Source organism: Haliotis asinina, chromosome 13 (assembly GCF_037392515.1).
Source record: "Haliotis asinina isolate JCU_RB_2024 chromosome 13, JCU_Hal_asi_v2, whole genome shotgun sequence".
Classification (NCBI taxonomy): Eukaryota; Metazoa; Mollusca; class Gastropoda; order Lepetellida; family Haliotidae; genus Haliotis; species Haliotis asinina.
This window is the reverse complement of record NC_090292.1, coordinates 10,103,126-10,123,534: the sequence shown is the minus strand read 5'-3', so window position 1 is coordinate 10,123,534 and position 20,409 is coordinate 10,103,126.

Here is a 20,409-nt window from a genome sequence, read left to right as displayed (position 1 = left end):
AATATGACATATGTTGATAACGTAGAAGGTAACATGTATAATCACTCGTACCTCAGGGGCTATTCTCTATTTTTTCTACATTCTAATTTTTTTATGAACTAAACATGTGATACTGCAACCACAGAAATATCATGTTTTATGCAAATACTGAAATACAAACAAATACATTAACAGATTGGGTCTTGAGTTATTGACCTAATAATCATAATATTAAAAGATAACATATAAATAAAATTTCCTTATGACATAACACCTAAATGTACCATGATTTGTCAGTGACTGTCAGCTGAACATAGTTTGGCATCAGTGTTATTTGGAGTAAAATACCATATATATCCCACAAGCATTAGATTTGTAAAGATATGAAAGTGTGACATGACTGTGGGAGTGTTTCTTGATAATTATTTTTTCGCTTTGTTAAAAAAAAATCACATACCCCAGCTAGTGTATTTTTCCGATTGAAAAATACTTGTATTATATTTAAAATACATAGAACTCTTGTCTCTCATCAGATTCAATTTTTACAAGTAAAAAAAACACACATAATTTTGTACTTTATCCAATTGTAGATTATTTCAATGATAAACTAAGACAAAATCATTAACCGAAAAGAAATATGTGGATATCTGTTCTGTCTATACAGAAAATGCATTGTATTTGGGCATGGCAGATTTTACGGCAACGGCATAATCTACAAAGGGAAACCACTCCCATCTTGCATAAAAACTACAATTAGCTGCCCTTGAGTTATTGAAAAGGTCATGGCCACTGCCAATCGCATGCAGACCCCTTTCGTTAGATCTACTATCCTTTCTTTGTTTATCAAAAGGGTATGGTGTTCATACTTTTTCCAATACTGAACCGGGTGAGAATTGTACTCTATGATATCGACTCGATAATGATGTTGTTCACTACCTCAAATAATGATATTTCTGACGTTAAATCGATGTTGCATTCTCTGTGTCGCTGAAGTGTCAAAGCGAATCATACAGTTCTATGCAATATGAAAGCAATCCCCAAACGTAAAGCTAATTATTTGCGTGAAATTGACACCAACTTGGACGCCATTTTGCTACTGACTACAATGATCTTAGCTCCTTACAAATGGTTCCGACCAATTGTAAGTTTTGATTGTAACTTACCATGATCTTAGCCTACAATTGCTTTGTGCAAGTGGATGGCGATTGTAGCCGAAGCCTAAGATCGCGATCTTAAGGATTTACAATAATTGTAGCTCAAAGATCGTTTTGTGCAAGTGGGCCCAGGTCTAAACTAGATTTTCTTGGGTGGCTGCTGTTCAAAGGGGAAAATATGTCCTACCTAGTACTCAGCGCCCGCTGTTCATAGTGTACCTATTTATTTCATGACCTCTCACATCAAACTACAGCATCCCAGTCACAAATTCATCACTCAAATGATTGACAAAGCAAAAGTGAGTGAGTGAGTGAGTTTAGATTTAAACCCAGCTGTATAGTGGCAGACTGACTATAATTCAGTATGGACCAGACAATCCAGTGGTCAATAGCATTAGCATCAATTTATGCAAGTGGGTTATACGAATACATGTCAGTCAAATCAGCAAACCTGACCACCCGATCCCAATAGTCACCTCTTACAACAAGCATGCATTACATGGAGATCAATTCTAACCCTGATCTTCACAGGTTAAGCAGAAGTGAGTGAATATCACTTTATGCCGCTTTAGGCATATTATGGCAATATCACAGTGGAGAACACTAGAAATGGGTTTCACACACTACCCATGCAGGGAAGAAAAACATAAACATGATCTGTGGAGTGTAAATAAGTGCAGTCTGTTCACCCTTGTGAATGTGAAGGTTTAGTCCCAACAAAAATGACCACAAACTGCTGTGATTTCCAGAGATTCGCATAACTGGGATGCAGCCTTAGAAGATTTGGCACCTGGTTGGTTCTCGCACTGTCGCATAAGTGCATGAGTTATTCACATGACTGGGTTCTGTTCTTAGTAACACTTTTTTTATCTAAAAAGTTGTGGGCAGTAAGTAGCCTTGCATATTCACTAGCATCTACCTTGACAGCAACAATTTTATTAGAATTTCACATAAATGCCAGCAAATACCCTGACAGTGACCTCTCCTGTCGAAGACCAAAATTGTAGCATTTCAAGACAGAATGGGTCAACTTGCATGGCAGGGTACTGTGCTTGTCATAGATTTTCACACCAGAAGTTATTGAATTTAAATGGTTTACTTTCTAAATTTCTACAATATACAAATAAAATCCAATTTTATTTAAATTTGAAAAAAAAACACCAAATACCCTTACAGTGATTTCTGCCTCTCGAAGACCAAAATTATAGCATTTCAAGACAGAATGGGTCAACTTGCAAGGCCAGGTTCTATGTTTGCTAGAGCTTTTCACACCAGAATTGATTCTATTTAGATGGGCTATTGTCTGTAATGCTACGTAATGCAAATAAGTTCCAATTTTATTAGAATTTGGTAAAAGGCAGCAAATACCCTGACAGTGACTTCTGCCTGTCGAAGACCAAATTTATAACATTTCAAGACAGAATGGTTCATATTGCAAGGCCGGGTACTGTGCTTGCCATAGATTTTCACATGAGAATTTAGATGTGCTTCTGTCTATATTGCTACACTATGCAAATAAACTCCAATTTTATTTGAATTTGAAAAAAAGAAAAAAACAACACCAAATACCCTGACAGTGACAGTGACCAAAATTATAGCATTTGAGGGCTGGGTACTGTGCTTGCCATACATAATCACACCAGAATTGACAGAATTTAGATATCTATACTATCTATATGAATTTACAATGCAAATAAATTCCAATTTTATTAATATTTGAGTAAAAGCCAGCAAATACCCTGACAACGCCTTCTGCCTGTCGAAGACCAACATTGTAGCATTTCAAGACCGAATGGGTCAACTTGCAAGGCTGGGTACTGTGCTTGTCATAGATTTTCACACCAGAATTGACTCAATTTAGATAGGTTATTATCTTTAATGCTACATTATGCAAATAAATTCCACTTTTATTAGAATTTGAATTAGAGGCAGCAAATACCTTGACAATGAATTCTGCTTGTCAAAGACCAAAATTACAGCATTTCAAGACAGAATGGGTCAAATTTTAAGGCCGGGCACTGTGCTTGCCAAAGATACTCACACCAGAACTCACTGAATTTAGATATAGTACTATCTAGATGGATTGACCATGCAAATAAATTCCAGTTTTCTTAATATTTGAGTAAAAGGCAGCAAATACCCTGACAGTGACTTCTGCCTGTCGGAGAGCAAATTTATTTCAAGACAGAATGGTTCATATTGCAAGGCCGGGTACTGTGCTTGCCATAGATTTTCACACCAGGAACGATTACATTTAGATGATTTACTGTCGATATAGGCACACCATGCAAATAAATCCCAACTTTATTAGATTTTCAACAAAAGCTATCAAATAACCTGACAGTGATTACTGCCTGTCAAAGACTGAAACTGTAGCATTTCAAGGCAGAATGGGTCAACTTGCAATCCTGGGCACTGTGCTTGTCATAGTTTTTCTCACCAAAATTTATCGAGTTTAAATGTTTATAGTCTATGTAGCTACACTATGCAAATAAAGTACAATTTTATTAGAATTTGAAGAAAAGCCAGCAATGCTGTGTGGGTCAGAAGACAGGTGTCTCATAAAGGTGCATTTTGATTTACTGGACACATGGCTTATGTTATGGTACTGTTATGGTTTTACTGATGATGTAGTTTTGAAGATGGCAGATGTACTTGGAATAGGTAATACTGGTCAGAAATGACACAAGAAATATGCACATTCAGCATTAGAGGTCACAGTATGGCACACTTCATGAGTATCACTGTAAGACAGAAGGAACCATGTTCTGAGAGAGACAGACAACAAATCCACCTGAAGTACATACTGTATTAATTTCAACTAACGTGTAGAGATCAAAACAATCAGAACAGAGCTTATGAAATTCACGTTCAGGCATATCTAAATGGTAAGTCTTCCTCCCTAACTTGCCTTAACTTTAATTCTTTGAATGGTATTTTTAGAAGTTGGATACGTCTTTAGGTATGTTCAGATAGAATTAAAAACATCTTGAAACTCACCCTTATCTGATGAGGAAGGCAGATACTCCAGTCAAATGATTTGACTAGAATGAAAGTTACGGGAGGATACGCGAGGAAGTCTGTCTCTCCAACATTTATGCTCACTGTGGTATTTCAGCCATTTCCATTGAAGAACATGCAATTGATACAAAATGTTCCGCGTGGCTGGACGATTTTAACATTACCGGGGCTGTCACTTCTCAAAAACACAAAAATTATACCTTCGATAAATATGTGAGATCGCCATTTCAAATTCACTTCCTCCAGCCGAGATACTGGTTGCGTTTGCACAAATGTTTTTGCAATAGTCATAGAACCAACACTCTGAACATTCGAAGTGACATACTTAATCAAGGAAAACTGATATGAATTCGTAACAGACTCTCTCCCCTATAGCACTGCCTATAAATCTTGGTCAAGCTAAGTAATTTATACTTCTAGGATTACAATACATTTACTTTCTGTTCTTAACCAGCTTTTGGAACACATCGCACATACCAACATCTTCCATGCCACAGGAAGTCACGTGATCACGTTTACTCCAAGAAAACAATCGGAACGTTTGACGTTGTTCATAGATATCTCATGATATGATAGCGCTATTTAATGTCTTTGCATTCTGAACCAATCGCCCCTTTCCGTCAAATTTTGCGGCAAGACACTGTCACTAACAGTGCTGCCTGCCCGCCCGCCTCCTCGCCTCAGTGTTTCTGACACACATATACTGAGAGAAAAACAGTAAGGGATCGCATAAAATTTCAGAATTTTATCTGATTTTAAAATACGCTAATAAATGTCCACGTACATCATAAATACCACTTTTTAAAATGTCACGATTGTTTACAGACTCTTACTTGTCAAGTAAGTGTTTCTTGTGCCGGTTTGGATCAGGGCACAACCTGGTTGTATCAGCAGCACGGGCGTATTGCCTTCGTCTACACCTCTGAAAATAATTCAGTTCATATGCATATATACACGCCAGTCAAGTTTCGTTTTGACTGATGAGGGGCAGGTTGCATATAGACTAGCAACAAAACCTCATAAATGTCTTTGCGTGGACTGATCAAGGATGTGCGCCTGTTTTAATGTATAGCCAATCAGCGCACCCTGATATAGCTGTGACTGCATGAATAGCGTTAATAATTAATGTTATAAATAAATATATAGAATATGGCCTGAAGACACTGAACTGGCAAGAATACAATGCGAGTGTGTTTAACGCCAAACTTCAGTAAATACTCTACAATTGTCCGATTGACTCAAAAGCAGTTGATGAATTCCAGTCCGACTGGAATCTAATAAACATATGAAACTCAAAGAAATGCTGACAAAAATAACAACAAAACATCAGACGAACTCTATGAGTCTTTATGCAGAATTTATGTTCTAAAAGTTAAAAAGTTGTTTATCGACCTACCATAAAAATATTGACACAGTTCACTATTTCTGCGAGGAAGGGGTGCAAAAAAGCATGATATCTAGAGAACAGGATAAATCTATTCTGACAAAACAACATTGAATAATGTTGTTTCATCCAAGTGAAGTTATCGCTGGCTGACCTTGCCTATCTGGAAAATTCTGACTGCTTAGGCCCTTATACTTTGTACAAACAATCGAGATTGATTAAGATAACAAAGATCGTTAATCAGGACATTTGATAATAAGGATGGTTGTAAAGAAATAACATCAGTCTATATTGATGTTTTGACCCCTAAATATACATCCTTTAAGCAGCGTTATTCATATGTGTATGTTACATATGTGTATTCGAACAGACACTGATACTCAGCTGAACAAGCACATCCATTAGAATTTACCTGATTCTGCGGGGCTACACAATCATGGTTATCTATTTGACAAAAGTTGGTACACTGCAGTAAAGTGTAGAAGAAAGGACTGCAATGGAATCACTTGACCTTCTTACAAGTGGACCCCCACGTAAAAGTGGCGCACACGTCGTAACATTATTTATACGAGTTTTAGTATCGAAATCAATATGCAAATTTCAAAACAGTCCTTTAGTGAAAGAGAACAGTAACCTCGTAAAAGACTGACAGTGAGTGAGTGTTTTCCCACCTAATGCCTTACTTGGAAATTTAGTTCAGAAGTAAAAGCCTTAAAATATTTGTCTGTTGGCGTTTATGGGCCTTGAGGTGGGGCAATAAGCTAGCACACTTACTACCGTGACTTTGACAGGCGGCAAACGTTAGACTGGAAATATTCAACTCACACATCATGCTCCAGTTTACTTGGTGAACATTGTTTTGAACATGATTTACTCCTAAGGCCCTGTGGGAAAATATCGCAGCATTGAAATTACAGTCAATGGAAAGTCATTGTTTACATATTGGTCAGTGCAACAAAAAACATAGATAGTAGCATAGTTTGATACCCATGATGGCCCGGGTTAGAATATTGATCTTCAGCAACCCACGCTTGTCGTAAGAGACGACTAAGGGGGTGGGGTGGTTAGGTTCGCTGACTTCGTTCCCAGTTGCACAGATCGATGTTCATGGTGTTGATCACTGCATATTGTCTGGCCCAGACTCAAGTATTTACAGACCACCACCGTATAGCTTGAATATTGCTGAGTGTGACGTAAAACAAAACTCACCAGTTTCAAATGTGAAATGAATTGCTAGACTTGATATCACCTCACTGAGGCCTCATCGCCGGTTCCCAAGCATGCCGTAGGTCAGGTGATTTGGTAGATCGAACGTTCAAGGTAATATAACTCTTTTTCTTTCAATATCTAGCTCTATTTTTTTTTTTTTTAAAAAAATAAAACACCCTGTGTTTATATTTTATTACTTGACAAATTAGAAGAAAAGTTATGGCAGTTTTTCAACTCCAAATTGTATAACACACACTGACACGCTGGGTAGAAAACAGCGTCAAACATTTACAAGTTTTCTGACAGAAGTCTCCTGAAATGTGGTTACATCAAGCTATGCTAAGTCATCGCTGCGCCGGAGTGTGGGCTCATTTGGATTATTCTGGCACAGTAATGAGGCCGTCTGTGTCCACGACTTTGTTGTAAGCTTCGTCTCTCGTAGCTTCCCAAATAACGGTATTTGTCATTAATTCGACATATTTATTTTCAAATTAATCACCGTTTTAAACCTCATCACCTTCTGATGTACTCCTCCCAATTAATCCGATAAAAATCCCGGTTTTCAAACATTTTCTAAGGTTGCAAATTAGTGTTTTGCTAAATATCTAGGAAATCACTTTTATACGATTTTAAATGCTTCACAATTGTTAAACATGTAATTAAATGGGGAAATAAGAGATCGATGAGTTTTCTTCATATTTCAGTGTAGTTTAAATGCATATTTTGGGGTGGATTTCACACATGTCCCTGTATTACTTATTGTAGGATATAAAGTCATCTCCTACAGACAATATCAGTCAGTCAGTTGCTGATTTTTCCCTATCTTTCGACAGTGGGTCACCAGAGATGGGAACAATATCAGCCATGTAGCTTCCACAAACCATTGGTTGATGTAGTTAGTGAGTGAGTGAGAGAGAGAGAGACTAGTCCACTTCACAAAGAACCTTTCCTTAATAAGACTATCTTTGGCACCCTGTAGGCAGGAAGTGGCTGATTATCTACACCAAACAGGAATAACATCAGCAATTAATTCTAGCTTTCACAAACTAGTGGTTGATAGAGTGAGTGTGTTGTCCACTTGATACACTATGTGTAGTCTTTGACGCCCTGTCGTAAGATGTGACATACCAGATGCATTCATGCTTTACAGCAAGTGCTAAAACACACACACACCAGGGTGCCTGTTTGGTATTCGACCACACAATGAACGAAATTTCGACAAAATGGCCGAAATCATCTCTTTTCATGATTTTGAGACTGCTATATCCCTTTCTGTAGAGCTGTCTTCTGTCTTCGGTCGCCTGGATAACATACATTCCATTTCGAAAAAACAAAGCAGTGTTTCAAAGCGTCTCCAGCCTTCAGTATGATTGATGTCTTTTATGCGGTAGGGGTGAGTGAGTGTGGTTTTGTGCCGCTTTTAGCAGTATCAGAGCTATGGGCACATTGTACACGTGTGGGGAATCGAACTCGGGTTTTCGGCTTTGACGAGCGAACACTTTCACCATCAGGCTACCACTACCGCCCCAAATGACAAAGATCGTTAATCAGGACATTTAATTATCAGTACGTTGGAAAATTCATCGCACGATTCTGTATTAGGAGGGTTCCTGCTCAATATACTTCCTTGGAGCAAAGCTGCTCATATGTGTATGTCTCATATGTGTGTCAGAACAGAAATTGATGCTCACATCAGCACACATGTACAAGCAGAGTACACGATCAAGTATATGTATTCTAAACCTTGTACAAAACTTCCAGTATATTACAGTTCAGTGTGTAAGTAGGTATCTGACCTTCTTATAAGATGACCCCCTCCTACATGTGGAACATACACCATAATATAATTAATACGAGTTTCATTATCGAAGAAAATATGGAAACTTCAAAAAGACCCGTTCGTGGAAGAGAATGATAACCATGTATAATACACGTCAGAAAGGTGTGGTTCGTTTTGAGGTGAAAGATATCATAGCTATATGAACATACACATGCAGTCACCTAGACAACGGACGATCAACTACGTACCAAGATCACACACATGCCTGCAGTGGGGCGATGCATGCAGTTAAAAACAAAAGCCCTCGTGGTTTCATTCTCCCATGGGGTGCCACGGCAAGATTAAGGACTACGTAGTGTTTAAACAGCTAGCTATGCTGCCAATGAGTGAGTAAGTGAGTGAGCGATTGTTGCTCCTTTCTGTAACAGAAACGTGCACAAATAATCATAGGCCGAGTGTGTGAGTGTAATGCCAACCTGACCAGCCATGTTATTGGTAGTGCTCTGTAACAGAACCTTGAGTCCTGTCTTCAATAGAGTGAGAGAGTGTTTTCCCTCGTTATACCTTTTACGAACAATCCAGTGGTCGAGTGTGTGGGCGAGTGCTTCTGCCAGAGTAAGCAATGATATATACGATTCTCTGCAACAGAACCTTGTTCAAACAATCCAGGGGTTGATATTATGAGTGAGTGTTTTTCACCTTATCACTAAGATTGTGTGTGCCGTAAGAGTTTATGGATCAAACCAGTTATCAGTCGCTATCTTTCTTCTCTCATGTAGACAGCCTCCCTAGTGTGGTAGTTAGAGTGTCTGCCTGGTGAGAGAAAGGTCGCGGTTTTCATCCACGGCCGCGTCCTACCACAACATCTTAAAATAAGGTACTATTTTAATAGTGACAGCATGTTGTGATTATTGATAGTAATACTAAATGCCTGTGCAAATGCAATCTCTCGTTTAGGCGAAACAAGGACACGCGATAAATGTCGCCCGGGTAAATTATGTCCCCCATGAAACAGCATAAAATGGGGTTGTTATTGTTTCTGTGTGTAAACATTTCTTATTATGCTCTGCTAATGGTCAAGTCCCATATCGTGGATATATGATATAAGGGCCGCATTACGAAAGTCTGTGAGTTATGAAGTTATGAAGTTAGGCATCATTTGCCATACATTAGTGTTTATACATTGTAAAAAATAATACCGGTGTTTAATTTCCTTTCAAGTGCATTGTTCCGACGAGTAATAAACGTATAAAAACCTTCCATAGTCATATAAAACAATGCACTACAAACAACAGTGTACGAGAACATGGCAACTGTAAATGTACGCCAGTCTTTAATTCTTTTTAGTTCTTTCTCCGAGTACCACAAACATTCATGGGCGCATAAAAGCCGTCCATATCCATGTCAAACAATGCACTACAAACCACAGTGTACGAGACAGTGTACCCGAAACATGTGCTGGTACCATTCAACCAGATGTGGCACAAATATCACATGTATTCATGCATTACAACAAACACTAACCCTTTGAGTCTTTAAAATCAGACTTCATGTGTCTACAGATTGGTCATGTTGAGGTTTTGCCCTCTCACAGTGCGCGAACTCGGGGAGTAATTCTTGATTACACAATGTCCATGGACGCCCTTATGGTTTCTGTAAGCAGAGCTTGTTACTACAGAATTTCATTATCAGCAGAGAAGGCAACTATCTTGACTTTAAAATCTGCAAAACGTTGTTGCACTGCCTAGTAACTTCTAAACTTGACTATTGCAACTCACGGTACGCCAACATATCATCCAAATCAATTCAGAGACTTCAAAAAAGTCAGAACTCAGCGACCCCATCTGCCCCCGTGGCTAATGCTATTTTCATATCTCTCTTGTTCTTGAGTCACTCCACTGGCTTCCCATCTCAACAATCACCATCAAACTCCTCGCCCTCACTCATGACAGTCTCCACAATAAAACACTTCCCATCCTATCTCAAAGAACTCATTTCCCCTTACTCAACCCAGTGGAATCTCAGATCCTCCAGTTACTCTCTCTTGACTCAACCAAAATCACTAAATGCACTATTCAAACGTGCCTTCTCATTCGATAACCCATCAACTCTGGAATTCGTTTCCCCCAAACCTCAAAAATACATCCACCAAAGACACCTTTAAATTACAGTTTGAGACTTACCTATTTCTACCTATGTACCAGTAGATAACCATTCGCTGCTTTATGTACATATGTTCCAGATTTATCACTGTATTGGCGCCAATGAGCATCTGTAAGGTGGACATTAGGCGCTTTACAAATGTGTTATCATTATTATTACTTTACTTTAAAGCTACATGAATGAATTTCGATTTGTTTCAAAATCATAATAACGGCGACGTACTTATTAAGTCTTAACACTAGAGAATAAGACTAGAACTCTACATTTCCCAGTGCAAGCACGATTACACATTCGGATAAATGCAGTGAAATGCACCTACTGAATGTAAGTCTCAGACAGGGTCATTTATGTATTGTCCATTGGTTTTCATGTGTCAAAATAACAAAACGCGTCAGCGCTCAACACAAACAGCCCTGTGCTAAGCTAAGCGGAGTTACGCCCCTTTCTTTGTGCTTCTCTGTAGTCTTTTGAGAACGCGATGAAAACTCGCTTTCTGCCACCAAGTCAAGATCTTTTTCATTGCGAATACCAAACCTGTGGTTGATAGTGTGAGTGAATTAGTGAGTGAGTTATCTGTTTAACAAGGGTCTGTCTTCAGTCTGATTTATGTCTTTTATGCGATGCGGGTGAGTGAGTATGGTTTTACACTGCTGTTAGTAATATTCCAGCAATATCACGGCGGGGGACACCAGAGATGGATTCTAGACAGTGTACCCATGTGGGGAATCGAATCCAGGTCTTGTGCGCGACGAGCGAACGCTTTAGCCACTAGGTTACCCCACCGTCCCAATTTATGCGATGCCCTGTGGCCATTGAGTAACCTTCCATCTACACCATGGAGTAACCATGTCCCATGCAATTAAGACAGCTTTTGACAAACCAGTGGTTAATGCGTGCCATACCCAGGTGGTACAGCCTATGGTACGACATTGAACCATGGGGTGTAGCTGATGTGATATAGAAGTTTTGGAATCCTACTCGAAGAAGTTATTGAACAGCTCACATTGACAGAAAGAGACCCCCCTCCCGGCAGTGAACATGAAGAAAATTGAGTATAGAGCAGTAATGAGGTTTTTAGTTCCTGAAAGAAACTCGGCGAAGAACATTGAAGAAAGGCTTTCAGCAGTTTATGGGAAGTCTTCCCCTTCATCTGCTACCATCAAACGATGGGTCAATGAATTTAAGCATGTTAGAGAGAGTCTTGAAGATGACCCCCGTCCAGGTCGCCCAACAACAAGCACTGACATTGACAGAGTGCATAGACTTGTGCTGGAAAAATCGTCGAATCACACTCCACGAGTTAGAGGAGACCACTGGCATTTCATACGGATCCATCGAGACAATTCTTCGTGAACATCTCGGATAGATAGATAGAAATAACTAGCTATAAACATAGCATGTGTTGTCAAACTCTGTGCACTGCATTATATCAACCTGAATCCAAATAGCAATGTAAGGAGCTATAACATATTCATTGGCACAGATGAAGAGTGCGGATAAACGAGTTTCACAGCAGAAACTCGGTATAGGGAAGACTGTTGAAGTGCCACATTTTCCCGAAGCACACCCCCAGCCAGGTTACAGCTATGTGATAGATGTAATTATAAACAAGTAGTATATTACCACTGTTTGAACCATTGGAACAATTGTGTAAACAACCAGTAAAATGGCTCTCACCACTGTGTCTGGACCTTGTATATACATAAAATAGTAATAACATGGCATGCAGTAAGTGGCCTTCTATCAACACATCAAGGAGTAACAATATCATCATCTTCTGCAATGAAACCTTGCTTCGCCAAACCTGTGGTTGACATGTCAGTTATTAAGGGTTTTATCTTCATTAAGGTTGATGTTCATTCATGATACCCCGTGTCAGTAAGTGGACTTGTACTTCTATCAAGGTGTAATAATTTAGGTAATGCAATCTACAAACCAGTGGTTGATGTTGTGAGTCAGTGAATAGTTCCTTTGATGAGAGGTTTGACTTAGATTTATGTCTAAGCAATGCAGTGACTGAACTTTAACAAACCATGGTTTTTCATGTTATATCTTTTCTGCGGAAATCAGCCTCATGACGTGTACACTGGTGTTGGCTGGCAATTCTTCTGCTGTGTGAGTGTAACATGGAAACAAGTTGTTGTACAGTCATTGTTAGATAGTAAACATGTAATACTGAAAGTGGGGAATAAAGCCACTAAATAACAGTATTGCTGCCAATGACGTCACACACTGTTGCACATAATATACATTGTATGTATGGCCACTGCAGTAGTGGAGCTTCAACCGTCAGTCACAATATTGTAATAAATCCAGGTCTCTCTCTCTCTCTCTCTCTCTCTCTCTCTCTCTCTGTCCTTCTCTCTATATATTACTTATATTTTGCTCTCCCTCTCCATATCTCTTTCTCTCCATCTGTCTCTCCCTCTCTTTCTCTCTCTCGCCATGTTCTACAAGCCACTGGCTAATAGAGCGACCGATAAAATGAATGACTTTTGACAAAGCCAGTGGCTAATAGTGTGACTGAGCTTCTACGTATACAAACCAGTGGTTGATGGAATGGAGACTTCGAGCGTCATGACGTCAATGACAGAACAGGAGTAAATGTCCAACAACACAAACAAATTGTGAGAAAAATAATAAAGCATAAAAACAGCTGCATCTGCATCTGCATCATTTTCTCGGAGACTCTACTTGTTTGTAACCACTTGTATGTCCAAACCAAAACATGTTCAAATAACAAAATTACGCCCACCCCATACCCACCACCACCAGGTACCCACCACCACCACCTTACGCCCACCCCATACTGCCCACCCCATACCCACATACCCACCACCACTACGCACCCACCACCACCACCTTACCCCGACCCCATACTGCTCACCCCATACCCACCACCACCACTACCCAGCCCTGTTAATTTTCCTGAACGCGATTACTCTATGAATATCTACGACAGTAATAAGAAACACCACTGGAATCAGTAGACAAGCTCTTGAAAGAACAGAAATAAAAGTTCTACGACTACAAATGAATAGCTAGATTGCAGACATCAGCTGCATGTACCCGTGTGATACAGTGTTGGAGAAATGACATCTTTTGATGGTTGTGGCGGGGAGGGGCTGTATGTGAGTATACTGGGGCTGACATCGTCGTTTTCAGATTGTGTGGGCCATATCAACTTTATCGGTAGAGTCCATTATAGAGACTCAATATTCCCATTTCTTTATGTGGCATTTGCATCTTTTGCTTGATAACGGTGTTACACTGAAACGTCGCATTCATTGCCAGAAAGAAGTCGTCCATACATTAGGTCTTCATCCTCAAAATATTTCCTGTTCAAAGGGGTTGCAGTCAGATTTAACTACTAGTATTTGATAGGGTATACTGACGATTGAGTATCTCACACTGTCAATGTGGGGTTGATGGCCTCAACTTGGTGAGAATAGCCTAGTAGTTAAAGCGTTCGCTCGTGACCCCGAGTTCGATTCCCCACATGGGTATGTGAAACCTATTTCAGTGTCTGATGTACCACTGTCGTGATACTGGAATATTGCTGATAGAACTCCCTCCTGCCTCCCTCCATCCCTCACGACAGACAGACAGACAGTCTCTAAGCTGACAGATCTGACATATATCTCCTTTATTTCAGTTTGCGTTGAAGACTGTGAAACTGCTGACCAGATCAACTGAGGCAGTGGCGACTGACTGAAGCAACAAGTAAATATCAGACAATCGGTGATAAACAGCCGTTTTTTTCACGAAGGGCATTATGTGCAGCAAACAAATGTTTTTTATTGCCTCAAATTTTCATAAAATGAACCCAAGCGCACACATACACTCACACACAACCCCCTTCCACACACTCACACACAGCCCTTCCACACACAAACACACATACACAATCCTCACCTTCAAACACACACACATACACACACGCGCGCACACGCACGCACACACACACACACTCACTCACTCACTCACCCTGTTAATTTACCTGAACTCACGCCACGTAAATGTGGGGCATTAAAAACAACACACCTGAGATTCAGTAGACAGCTTCGTGACACAGTAGAAATAATAGTTGAAACCTTACAAGCAGTCAAAGAGTAGAGGGATGCTTAAAGGTCATGTAAGTTAATATCTCTCTGTTCTCATGTATTCAACACCGCCAGCCCTGACATTAAGAAAAGAAGTAAGTTTCGCTACCACAGATTGCTGCAGAGATTACAGCCTATCGTGCAGATGCAACATAATGCGTTTTTGTCCTTATCAAGCCTCATAACAGAAAAAAGTCCAGATTGCCTCACCAAGTGACAGAATTCATGACTCCTTTTCGGTCATTTGAACGCTGAAAGCCGATGTGTTCACTATGGTATGTGTCCGACCTGTAAAGTGGTATTGCACATGACATGGTGTTTAGTCGAAAATGGGTGCCCGGTGGGATAAGGGATAAGAATTTCTCCCTATTTATTTATTTATTTCACTAAGACTTATTCTGTAATATTTTGTTGCAAAAGCTGAAGGCCAAAGAATGATGTGGTTGCTACAAAAAATAATAAAAAAAAGTTTACTCCTTCTGACTTTCACGCATTATACCCCGTATCTTCATTATTGGCATGATCAAAACGTTCATTCACCAGGACATATTTACCTGCAAACGAACTTATACGAGTCCAATTGCCTATCAACTGCGCCACAATTTACACTACCTAAAATATTGCAAATTTTCTTATTTACACACAAAATCTTGGGAAGGACTGTGTGATCTTCCAATGTCTTAATAACTGTGAGCACGCACAAGCTGTTCCATGGCTGTTCTTCGGTTTTGACGACCAATGTTGCGAACATAAGTCACAACTGCTGCAGATGTTTGGTATATACGGTATGTTCTCCAGAAATAATATAGAACAAATTCTATAAGGAATGCAATCCAAATCAAGACTAATTTGGCAAGTCTAGACTTCCTCAATTCCTGAAATTGTTCAGGGGTACTTTGGGGTGACATATATTGTTGTTGTGTGTGCGTGTGTGCGTGTGTGAATGTATATATATGCAATGGAGCTAAGGATGTTTGAAGTGAATGAGATGGCGGGCACAGTGGAGCTAAGGATGTTTTAAGTGAATGAGTTGGATTTCATGCAGTTACGAGTCTAGAATCCAGCAATATCATGGCGGGGGTGACCAGAGACCAATGTCTGCAATGAAACTCAGGCCTTCAGCGGAAGGAGCGAACACTTTAACCTGTAGACACTCACAAAAGGTTCCTGTTTGGCGTTCACGTGAAGAATGGACGATATATAGACAAAAAGACCGAAAATGCATCTTTGCAGATGGTTTGTGGAGTGCTTTGAATGACTGTTCTTGCTGCTTGCAGGAGGGTCGCCAGTGAGCATCGGGGAAAGATCTCATACTATCAGTCACTGGACCAATCAGTTTCAATGAGGAATTATTGGTGGATGTGGATGTAGAAAGGTGAGGTGTAATATACGCCATGAACGGCGTGAGCACTAGTCCTGTGTTTAATGCGCGGAAGCGTAGGGTTGTCCTGTTTGCTGGAGTCTTACTGCCTGGTACCCCCGAAGCACGTCTTTCCGTCGATATTTAGGATGCCGCGCTTAATATTTGTTCTATGCGTAAGTAATGAAAGGCACCAGGTGACAGTTTGGACACTGAATAAAAAGCATGTTTGATTCGAAGGTGTGAAACGGCCATAAACATGACAACAGTTCTGGTGGACATTATCAACTGTATTACATACCTGGGTTCATTCACGGACAGATAGACAGCGAGGCCAGACATGTCTGACCAATCAGCTGTACCGGACACTAATAACTTGGGAGGATGGCGTGTTTGGATTTGGGATGGGGGAAATCTGGGTCACCCAGCAGTACACGTTTGGACATGAAGATACTGGAGGGACTCGACGAGCGCGGGGGAAATGCCATCTTAGTTACCTTTCATACTGTGAGCACGAACAAATGACCAAGTAGCTGTATATTCGTGTTCCTTTAAATACTGATGTTGATAAAAGATATCAGTTTAGCTGGTGGCATTTGCCGCGGTTTGTGCTCCACATATATCAGACGATGGAATCCCCCCAAGTCTGCAATAGCTTGGCACGTCTAGATTGGCTGGGGCTCTTGGAGACATATATTTAAACACTTTATTCTTGTGTACTTTAAAGTATGTACACTGTGGAGTAATGAAGTGGTGTCGGGAATGTTATGAAATATCGGTGGTATTGGGATGGCTGAAAAGTCAGGTGTACGAGAGAAGTAATCAGATTGTGATCCGGTTGTGATACCCCTATCTGAATGTCAGCAGAATATGGGTACCCCGTTAATATAAGGCAAATGACTATTGACCTTCAATGGCTTGACAGAGTTTAGGTTATCCTGGGTAATAATGTGCATCATATTGGATATGCATGTATATACAAACTGCCTGATTCATATGATCTTTTACGTCAGTAACAATATTTCAGTGTTGAAACTAGGTTGGGTTTTTCTTGCAAGATATGACAAATTATTTAAACAAATATTTAAATTTATGAATCTGAATTTTATTTGACGAGCCAGTGTCGTATACTCGAGCTTTTTTCAATTATATACCAGGACAAATGGAAGATACTTGGACATAGTGATACGATTGTGGAATAGATTATCCTCAGAAGCAAGTAGTTGTATTTTATTGTCAAAACTCAGTTCGGGTCACCTGTACTGTCCTTACTGTATTACATATCTCAATATGCTACATACAGCTAGTAGAATTAGTTACGATCAGTACAGAGGAGCGTTATGACTGATCGATTATGTGCAGGTGGTAACGCATGCAAATGTTAAAAACCCTTTATGTGTTTGTGGTAGTGATCTTGAGACTATGTTATGGATTCTTTTACTTATCCGTCAGTGCAGACACTGCTAACGAGCAATGATGCAAGCCATTTCCTTCCCCGTTCCAACTGTATTATAACTGTTATTATAGTATAGTGTCTGTTCATTAACTGAGGGCTGCTTGTGGGTCTGAGGGTTGGGTAGTGGTGCTCTGACTCAAGAATACAAGACGGACGGCACCCACAGCAAGTCGTATTGCGCCTAAACCCTTGCGGGGTGCGCCGTGGAGTAGCCTGATTGTTTAACCTCTGCTCGTCATGCCGAAGACCTTGTTGCGAATACTTTTAGCAACAATGAAAACCTGTTTTCTGGATGACATAGCTCACTCTCTTTCACGGAAGAATTTCCTTCATGAAATAACTGATGAAAGAGTGAGAGTAAAATTCCGAAAATTTAAAACACAAAATATAGGAGGATATGCAGGATTTCAATTATTTCAGCAGTTGTGAGATATCCACACCTTATTTGCATGGTTTTTTATTAAACATGACAAATATAATTATGCCTTCATAAGATTTCAACAGCATTAAAAAAACTAAAACAAACCTAGCAAACTTTAGTAAAATGTTTTGAAAGTATTATGTTTATTTACAATGCAATTCCTTATTGTATTGCAATGTAAGTAAATATGTTCAGATGATAACGAATAGCGATATTTGGGACGATCCGAAACCAAGTTTGCAATTTTGAGTTGGACACAGCCTCATCACTGCGACAGAATAATCAAAATAAGCCCTCGGCCAACTGGAACCCCGTGACGTCAGAACAGGCGATGATGACGTCATGATCTTTGTGCTTGAACCTTGGTCTGGTGGCCGGTAAGAGCGTCACTTAGTGTGACCGAATTTCGGACGACGTCTGCGAGAAAACTTGTAAATTTTAAGTGACGGTTTCGGGCCAGTGTGTCGGTATATGTTATCACATTTGGAGCTGAAAAACTGACATAATTTTCCTTCTTATTTTCACGCATTAATACAGACACGGGATGTTTTTTTCAAGAAGCTAGATACTGAAAAAGAGTTACATTACGTAGAAAGTTCGAGATACCAAGTCACGTGATCAGCGCCATACTTGAGAACCAGCAAGGGGGCATGACTTGAAAACACGCTTGGCACCTCATTTTACATTTCGAACACTGGTACAATATATAACGTTAGTTTTTGTTGCAGTAAGCAATGTTTAAACAAGGACTCATGATACAAACTATTGTCTCACGGTAATTTCAGTGTTGCCATATTTTCCCCACCAGTCGATTATTGTTTACAAATAAATAAACATAGACTGTGAGTGCTGGTAAGTAAAACAAATCCGTGCAACATTTCTGTGTCATCCAAGAGTTAAGAAGTAAATACACCAGGGGAACACGTGTTCTGAGCCATGCATATTCTTCAAGCAGGGATACTCTAAAACCTCTACATAGGCTGCCTGCTTCAAGTAAGCTGGGGTGTTATGAGTGAGTAGAGTATTTCAAGCCTAAAGTTTGACACCTGTCACAAAGTCATGGCAGTAAGTGTGCTACCTTTTATTGTCCCAACTTTAGAGATGAACTTCAACGGCCAATAAACGCTAGCAAACAAATGTTTTGAAGGTTTTATTTCTGAACTACAGTTCACCAATATCTACATACGAACATCATTTCCTTTGTTGAGAACTCTGTTCCTTTACCACAGTTTACATATATTTCCCTCGCAGGACAATATACGAGTGTCAAACATACCATGTCAGTCTGGCTGGTGTTTCCCTGTCTGTCATGACAATGTTTACAGTAAAGATTGGAATAATGAAGATAGTATATGTCGTCTGACAGTGTGAATGTAATGGGGGCACACCTGGGTTGCTCATACCTTTAACTAACATGGACGACACCAACACTCAAGGTAATCACCCATACATATCTGAAACCATAAAAATATCAATTTTAGTAAACTACATATTCATTTTATCTGCACTCAGGTTCTCTGCCCCTTCACTACTAAAGGGGAACCCACACATAACCTCCGGCCTAACCTCCGGGCCATATCCCTCAGATAGTATGCAAGTGCAACACCTTTACCTTATATCATCAACCCTAAGATTCTATACCGGTACAACACGCTCCTCCTGGTTCCCGAACTCAAACATATTGACCATTCACACTGTTGTCACCATATACCCTATGTAGACCATCCAGTGGACCATCCTCCCTGTTGTGACTATATATCCCAATCACCCTGCACATACCATCCACCTCATGTAGATCATTCACCAAATAATATGATGTGGACTAAACAATCAAGTGATAGATATGGTGAGTGAAAGACTTCTTTCTGTGATAGAACTCTAAACTTGCTGTGATCTACCTGACAGTGTCCCTAAACCTAACACAAAAACCAAGTCTATTCCTGTACATATTATCGATTAGAAATTACATGTTCAGGTGGGCACTAGACAATAAAGTGATTGATATGGAGAGTGAAACATTGCACCCTGTAATATAACATTGTACCTGACACTGTGCCTAGCCCCAACTCTACCCCTGGTGTATTTTAGTTTAGAACTTACATAATCAGGTGTGGACCAGACGATCAAGTGTTCGATATGAAAGAGTGCACCTTGTGATCTAACTCTATCTTTGTTGTCATGTACCCAACACTGTCCCTAACTCCAGTACAAACCCCAACTCTACCCCTGGTGGATTCTAGTTTAGAACTTACATAATCAGGTGTGGATCAGACGATCAAGTGTTCGATATGAAAGAGTGACCTTGTGATCTAACTCTATCTTTGCTGTGTTCGACCAAGAAATGTGACAAGTGTGGACAGAAAAAAAAACCTTCAGTGA